At 40.6% G+C, this 6,952-nt stretch overlaps 1 long non-coding RNA gene across 1 annotated transcript; it reads left to right on the plus strand.

The window, feature by feature from the left end:
• The first annotated feature begins 5,258 nt into the window (after nucleotides 1-5,258).
• Nucleotides 5,259-6,506, plus strand: LOC117546355. Its single transcript, XR_004568995.1, has 3 exons — nucleotides 5,259-5,535; nucleotides 5,929-6,121; nucleotides 6,293-6,506. It is a non-coding gene; the product is annotated as an uncharacterized LOC117546355 (long non-coding RNA).
• Nucleotides 6,507-6,952: the final 446 nt, after the last annotated feature.

Below are 6,952 nucleotides of genomic sequence, written 5' to 3' on the forward strand. Positions count from 1 at the left end.
CTGTCCCCTTTTGAGGACCTGCTTTGTCTCCTCCATCATTCACTGGGTCACTTTTGGGTTCCTGGGCTTATTTCATGTGGTGAGAGGAATGCAATGTGTGTATGTTTAAAGGTTTATGTGAAGAAACATACTATATGTGATAAAATGACAATTGGTAAATCATAAATGTCTCTTTATATTCTCTGCTACCATTATCTCCTGGCAAACAGCTTTTCCTGACCTGCTAGAAGTTCTTCTATGATGCTTGAGTCATCCATCATATCTGAGAGCTTCGTCTTGACTGTGAGTTTATTATGCAACTTGTTTTGTCTCAGATTGAAACAAAAGGTTTGATTATGATTATTTCCTGGCTGAAGATTTTCATATTGATGGTTTTAATTTCAAACATCTGCATATCTTTTAAGTTCAATGAACAGTTATGCAGGTAGGCCTTAGGGCTCTTTTGAGACTTAAGTCATCCTTCATGACAGATACATGTGTTCACTAAGTGTCACCACGTCACAAAAAGGCTACATGGCTACATATACTTGTCAGTACACAGATACTGAGTACAAGTTCTGTTTGCTGGTTCTTGCAGGTCACGAATTTGGTGAGGAGTGGAGCTGGCTGGCTGCGGACGAGGAAGTAGAGCAATACATACTTGTGCACATACACGTATATGAGAATGCATATCTATTCAGACCTGTCTTAGACTTTTCACACAGCTATATATATATATTTTTTTTTTTCCAATTCTCTATTTATGGTTTCATAATGACTGAGTCACCGTTGAGTGAGTGAGTTTCAGCTCTAATGCTGCTACTGTCTGTAATATGTTTCTATTTAGATTATTTGTCAGGATATGTTTTTGTTATTATTATCTGAGTCTGGTTTGAACTAATACTGGGCTTACACCAAAAGATTTTCACAGTCACAGACTAAAAACTGAAAGGGTAGCATAAGGGTTCTTCCCGTTAGTCTCGTCCCACCCCTAGTCATGACATAACTTCTGTTGTGATTTGACACTATAATGAATAAAGATTGATTGATTGATTGCTATAGCTCTCAATTGTAGTCCTTGAGTTCATAGTTAAGTGCTTTATTTGTTAACTGCTATCAAGGAATATGACTCCTTTGTAGTATGCTTGAGAAAAGATGCCGCAAGATTAGTGGACTTCTATGTAGTGTCCGCTGATAATGTAGTGGGCTGGTCTGGACAGAAAATGCCAGGGCTGAATTTTTGTCCCAGTCCACCCCTGTGTGTAAGGTGCGGGTTTAAATACTGGCAGAAGCTAATGGGTGCAGAAGAGAAAGAGAGTGAGCTAACGAGTGGGTGTGGAAAACAGGTGAGACAGGTGAATGGAAAACTACTGAATGATGGAGCAGACTATGACAGTAGTAGTATAAGAGGTATATATTTAGATTGTACTCAGTGCTCACACCATGTGTACAATTATCCAGTGCAGAGAGTGAAATATACTGTAGTCTGTGCATTTAGCTGCTGTGTTTTTATCTTATCGAATCAATCAATAACTTTGTTCTTTTGCCTCTGGGGCTGTAAAGGTTTACTCCTGGTTGTTAGCTGGTCTCACACTGCCCTCTTGTGGTGGAAGCTCTTGGCACAACTTCCTTTATGCTCCAACTGTCCAGTTTACATTACTTTACATTACAAGTCAATCATCATCCAAAGTGAATAATAAAAGCATGATTGAACCACTGAATGTACATGTTTGTCTGAGTGGATGGTCGAAAATGACACCAACATTTCGGCACAGATATTTTATAGACAGGGACAGAGAACTAAGGCTGTTAGAAATGTGGGTGACGGCAGTATCAACATGACCTATCATAATAGCTTCCGTTTTATCAGCATTTAGCTGCAGGAAGTTGTGTGACATCCATTTGTGGATACCCTGAAGGCAGTTGAGGAGATTAACAGTGTCACTGTTGAGGGAGTGTTTAGCAGAATCTCAGTTTAAATAAATCTAGGTGTCATCTTTACTTTCTTTGCTTCATTTGTTCTGTTTTTATTTCAGCAGGTTAACCTATATGTTCATAAAATAGTGTATGAGCTTAACTGTGTGTATTAACCCTCTGGAGTCTAAGGGTATTTTCTCGATTTTTAGATGTTTTCTTAAATCACCTTTTAAATGTATTTCTTCTAACATGGCACCCCATGTGTTACATATCAAAATGCTCAGGACAATATCTGGTCTTGCTATATATGCATATAGCTCAAAAGCTTAAAATTTGACATCCGATTTTCGGAAAATTTTCAAAACTCTTGTGAAAACACAAATTTACCCATGTGATCGAATTGTTTTGGTGTTTTAGATTTGGTTACCAAAGTCTTAGGATCACAAAAGCAGTGAAATATTTGAATTACACTGTATATAAATGTGTTATTCATGTCTAAAATGAAAAACATTAAATTCAAATGTTGAGTAAAATAGGTGTTTATCACTCTACTTTCACCACAGCAGGGGCTGAGATACATTAGGACTGAATAATGACTTCATATTACATACCAAGGTTCATGTGATGTGTACAAATACAAATTGAGCATGCAACCTTTTTTTCAACCAACAATTTATTATAAATATGTTTTTTTCAACCAACTATTTATATAAATATAAGAAACTGGAAAATATAACTATTTACAAAATTGAACATCAGAACTTTCAACCAACTATTCATTATAAATGTCAAGACAGTGTCAAGGTCTTTGTCTGTCTTCCAAGACAGTGGGTCTGGCTGCTGTGAAGATGGGGGTGATGGTGCATGGGCTGCTGTGTAGGTGGGGTGTACAAGTGCTATATGAGACCTCCACGAGACCTCCTTGCTGGCTGGGTTGAAGGTGATGGCTGTGGTGGAGCCTTTGTGCTGAGGTGTATCTTGACCTGGTGGCAGCCGCAGATGGAGGTGGAGGCAGTGGTAGTGATGCTGGTCTGCTGCTCCTTGGTGGTGATGGCTCTTGTGAAGGCCCTTGAGCCACAGTAGATCTTGACCTGGGGGCTGGCACAGATGGATGTTCTGGCTGCTGGATAAACGCCGCCTGTGGGCCACTAGGCCCAGGCAGCTGGGAAACATCTCTGTAAAACAAATTAAAATGTAGGACAATAATTACAACTAATTTCTTTGAAATAAAGTTCAAGTAAAATGTTGCTCAAGCACAAATAACAATGCACACATAAAAAGAAAGTTTGGGAGGTTGGAGAAGGAGTCTCTCTCGATCTCTCTCTCTCTCTCTCTCACACACACACACACACACACACACACACACACACACACACACACACACACACACACACACACACACACACACACACACAGGTATTTCCAGTTACTTTACATTCAGTATAAAATTACAGACACACACACACACACACATCCACACACACACACACACACACACACACACACACACAGGTATTTCCAGTTACTTTACATTCAGTATAAAATCACACACACACACACACACACACACACACACACACACACACACACACACACACACACACACACACACACACACACACACACACGTATTTCCAGTTACTTTACATTCAGTATAAAATCACAGAAACACATATACATAGGCTACATCTGATTACAAAGTCTCATCTGTACAGGACGGTAAAATAATAACAGGCACACATATAAATAAATCTATGACAAAGTCTCATCTGTACAGAACAGTATGATAAAATAATCGATGGCAAAAACATGTCACTGTAAATGTCCGTTGTGGGACGAATACATGATTAATTTAATCATCTACACATGTAATCTCACTTTTACACACCAAAATAACGTTAACACAGAGTAAACGTTTGCTAATGGAGAGTCTATTTTGTCCAATAAAAAGTTAATGACTATCGATAACAAATATATATCAACAAACCTATTGTTCATTTTCGCGGTATTCCCCTCACATTACTGTAATATTTACACCTACCCATGTCCAAATGGATCCTTGTTGTTGTCTTTGTATTCTTCTTCTTCAGAAGAGTCGAAGAATTCAGGTTCTGAGGCTCTATCTTCACTGCTGCTAGCGAAAAAAATCTCTAGCAAAGTCGGCAACTGTAAAGTTTTTTTAGCCATTTTCTCTGTCTCTCTAGAGGGTTCTCAATACTCAAATTTCCCCTCCTCGACTGCTCGACTCCTCGGTCCTCCGGTAGTGACCCGGAAATGAATTTCAGAGCGCCATTTTGAAGGACGTCTCATTTCTCTAAATGCACACCGAGGACCGAGCATCGAGCGTCGAGGAGGCTCTCTGGAGGAGCTATAACCGAGGATACACTGATGGTTCCTCCACGGCTCCTCCACGGATGCATTTCCGGGAACGGTGGAGGCGTGACGCACGGCCGGACTTATCTCAGCCAATGACAGCTCTGCATGCATCCCCTGGATATTATTTTAGAAACTGCTTTCATCGCGTCGAGATGTTTCCAGAGAGAACAGCTGTAAGGTCCGTGCAGAAAGCAGAGCAGTGTGTATAATATATATCACTCAGTATAACAGGCCTACTCTCTTTATTTGCTTTAGTTTAGTAGATATCTACAAACAAAGAGTCGATATTTTTCTAAGACCATTGCTTCACATAATAAAATACACAACGGCTTATGCTTTAGGAGCTGTAGGTGTGTGTGGTACAGTGTGTATGTGTGTGTGGTACAGTGTGTAGGTGTGTGTTGTACAGTGTGTAGGTGTGTGTGGTACAGTGTGTAGGTGTGTGTTGTACAGTGCGTAAATGCGGCGGACAGACGGGTCTCAGTTGGTTTGGTGTCATCTGCTTACTTTTAATAGGCCTACTTGTAAATACAACTTTTGGCCCGTAATTTCAATTCCCCATTTCAGCGACCAGAGAGAGGGGGGGATATATCCAGTCTCTGATTGTGTTGCGTTATTATGAGAGTGCTCTCATACTTTAAATTGTGTATATATATACACTGGCAGCCAGGATAAGTGCCGTTCCAATCATAGATATATATAAACACTAGATGGCTCATGGGAGATTTTCCAGCGTAGCTCACCGGCCGCCATCTTGCTACAGTCAACAGCTACTCTGGTACGCGCTATGATAGCTGTTGTAAGGTGAGTGCTCTGCACAAAAATACTCTTAAATAGCTGAAATCTTGACTGATTTACAAACGGTTTGGTTTATTATAAACGTTATTAGCATGGCTATGATACAGGATGCTTGGACATGTTGAAATTGCAGCTTTTCTTTGTGTATGACGTGGTTGTATTTATTAGCTGGCTAATAACAAGAGGCTGTGAGTGAGACCTAGTATTACAAAGTTGACCCAGCAACTTTACACCAGTGGGAGAGGCAGAACTGCTCTTTCTTTTCAACATAATTTAAGTTACACATGATTTCTTCCAAGTGGTTTGGCTTGTTAAAACATCTTACATTTTAGATACATTATGAAACAGGAAATTGCTGGCTTTGTGTTTACAGAAGTACCTGACTATGCCTGACTTTTGTGCAGCCTACGGCTGCTCTAATCACCGCAGTCTGCAAACAAGAACCCGTGGAATCACCTTTCACGTGTAAGATATGACAATATTATGACTATAATTAGGATAATCGTTCATTACTTAGTGGATGTATGTACATTACAAGTCCTGCTACACAGGATCAGTGGGGCTATGTGAGATAATAGTATTGCAAGATTGATGTTGACCCAGCCTCTTTAGAATATGTTGCTACCATTTCTTTACACAATTATGTAATGTTTCTTTTGGACACCTTTTTTATTACTCTTAGTGTGGTTGTCTTATTCTTAAAGTATACATACATACATTACATACATACATACAATTACCCCAAAAATATGATAATTTCGGTGTGTATTTTTGTCCTTACCCTTAATGTTAAAGGGAGAAGGGCGGACAATGTTGACAATAATTTATATATCTGGCTACCTTTCTCATGTTTTTAAGGTTTCCCAAAACCGGAGAGAGGAGGAGGCAGTGGGAACTCGCCCTAAGAAGGGACGGTTTTGTTTCCTCTGGCAGGACGCTGCTCTGCAGTGAGCACTTCAGGAGTGAGGACTTTGACAGGACGGGGTAGACTGTCCGTCTTAAAGATGGTGTTGTGCCAACAGTATTCAATTTCCCAGTTCATCTTCAAAGGGTATGTGTATCATTGGCCAACAAAAATTCAAGGTGTATAAGATTGATTGATAAATATGTGATTAAATGTCACACTTTAGTTTTTCTTTCTGCAAGTTTAGGAATAAATAATGTGTTGTGTATTACAGCACATTTTAAACACTCAAAATGTCTTTAATTATGTTTATTTTAGCCAGAAGCAACAAGAAGCACAATCACTTCAAGAAGAGCGGAAGATGAACCTCAGCCTAATGTTGTGAGTATTCTGAATGTGGCCAAGACCAGAGAGATGGTCATTGATTTCAGGAGGGTGAGGACATCTCTTCTACCCCTGTGCATTCTGGGAGAGGATGTGGCTGTTGTGGAGGACTACAAATACCTGGGAGTGCACTTAGACAATGGGCTGAACTGGAGGATCAACACTGACGCTGTGTACAAGAAGGGGATGAGCAGACTCTATTTTCTGAGGAAGCTGAGATGCTGGAGATCTTCTACCGGTCTGTTGTGGCCAGTGCACTCTTCTTTGCTCCGGTCTGCTGGGGGGGGCGGGGGGGGGCAGCATAAGAGCCGGTGACACCAGCAGGATCAATAAACTGATTAGGAAAGCTGGGTCTGTCATCGGCATCAAGCTGGACCCCTTTGAAGCTGTGGTGGAGAGGAGGACACTGAACAGGCTGTTGTCCATCATGGATAACCCCACCCATCCTCTCCACCTGCAGCTGGACAGTCAACGGAGCTCCTTCTCCAACAGACTGCTGCAGCTCCGCTGTGCCATAACTCAACAAATCACCTCTGGCTGGAAGATAACTCTCTGCTCCATAGTTTCTCTTGAATATAACCATGTTGTACATTT

Source organism: Gymnodraco acuticeps, unplaced genomic scaffold (genome assembly GCF_902827175.1).
Source record: "Gymnodraco acuticeps unplaced genomic scaffold, fGymAcu1.1, whole genome shotgun sequence".
Taxonomy (NCBI): domain Eukaryota; kingdom Metazoa; phylum Chordata; class Actinopteri; order Perciformes; family Bathydraconidae; genus Gymnodraco; species Gymnodraco acuticeps.